Here is a 1,747-nt window from a genome sequence, read left to right on the forward strand (position 1 = left end):
GAATATACACAGGTTTTCTGACAAGGGTGGAACTGCCTGGGAAAGGCAGAGACAGGGCAGGCACTCTAGGTGGGGGACAAGAGCAGAGTTGTGTGAGTAGGTCCCAAGCACATTTGAGGAGGGTGAGCCATGTGGCCCATGATGGTGGAGGGTGCCGGGGACAGGTTAGGCCCATTCCAAGGAGGCCCAAATGCCAACTGAGAGACATGGGCATTTATCCTCATGCAGAGCTCAGTGCTTATTCCAATTTTTTATGCTCAAGCATAAGGTCTCTGATGGCCTAAGACCTGTACAAAATCTGTCTGTTCAAAAGTCCCTTATGACCTGGTGTGCAATGGCTGCAAACAGCAGCCTCCGTAATAGTGTACACAGCCTGTTGTTTGTATGGGTTGCTTTAAGGGACTTTGGAGACAGCCCTTTCCAATGGATGTTCATGTCTCTGACCTAGTGCTGTCTCCAGTCTAGGCTCCAGACAGGTATGTGGGGTACTTTTGGAGAGACCCAGAGCAGAGTGGCCAGGGGGCATAGTAGCCAGGGTTCATCTGGCCAAGTCATCATGTCCATCCACACCAAGCACAGAACAAGGAGCATATGATTGGGGTCCTATGCAGGGCTAAGTTCAAGTTCCCCAGCCACCAGAAGATGCACATCTCAAAGACGTGGGGCTTTACCAAGTTTAATGCAGATGAATTTGAAGGCATGATGGCTAAGTGGCTCATCCTGAATCATTATTGGGTTAAATACATCTCCAACTGTGGCCCCCTGGACAAGTGGCGAGCCCTGCACTTGTGAAGGCTTCTGCTGTGCTGCCCCATCCTTACTCACACCTGCTAATAAATCCTAATTCCTGTCCACCTAAGGAAAAACAAAAACAAACCACAAAGTCCTTTATGAAGCCCGTGCAATTTATCATGAGGACCACACCAATAGGGCGAGGTGAATCCCCATACACTTCATGAGTCCCAGAGCAATTGTAATTTGGTTGTCATTATTAAGCACCTAATGTAAACTCATTCTTGTTGCTAGATGTGTTTGCCAGAGTTGTCTTTTTTAGCTTAATCTCTACAACTAAGCTATTTCATTCTGCTTTTAGAAACTGAGAATATTAGAACTCAGAATGTTGGTATCCCCACACCACTGTTTTGTAGCTGTGTGACATCAGTCACATTACTTTGCCTTTTTCCTTTCACTTTCCTTATCTATAAAAAGAAGGTAAAACTCCCTAAGACCCAAAATTTTTTTGAGGAAAAAATGAGTTAATACCTACAAACACTCTTAAGGTAGTGCCTGGCAGATCCTAAACTCTCAATAAATACCAGTTATTGTTATTATCATATAACACTTTGATGATCTGATTAATATCTCTTCAACCGTCACTAAGAAATCAGCTCCATGAAGAAAGAGGCCTTCTCAGGTTTTGCTCACAATCACCAAGCACACACCAGCCACATAGTAGGATTGTAGAATAAATAAAAGAATGAGGCCAAGGTAAATGAATAAATACCAGTTATTGTTATTATCATATAACACTTTGATGATCTGATTAATATCTCTTCACCCGTCACTAAGAAATCAGCTCCATGAAGAAAGAGGCCTTCTCAGGTTTTGCTCACAATCACCAAGCACACACCAGCCACATAGTAGGGTTGTAGAATAAATAAAAGAATGAGGCCAAGGTAAATAAATCTTTGGCAATGAATTCACTTACCAAAATCAGTCCTGGCATCATTGTTTGAATTAATACCCA

This window comes from Galeopterus variegatus, unplaced genomic scaffold (genome assembly GCF_000696425.1).
Source record: "Galeopterus variegatus unplaced genomic scaffold, G_variegatus-3.0.2 Scaffold3237, whole genome shotgun sequence".
NCBI classification, from domain to species: Eukaryota; Metazoa; Chordata; class Mammalia; order Dermoptera; family Cynocephalidae; genus Galeopterus; species Galeopterus variegatus.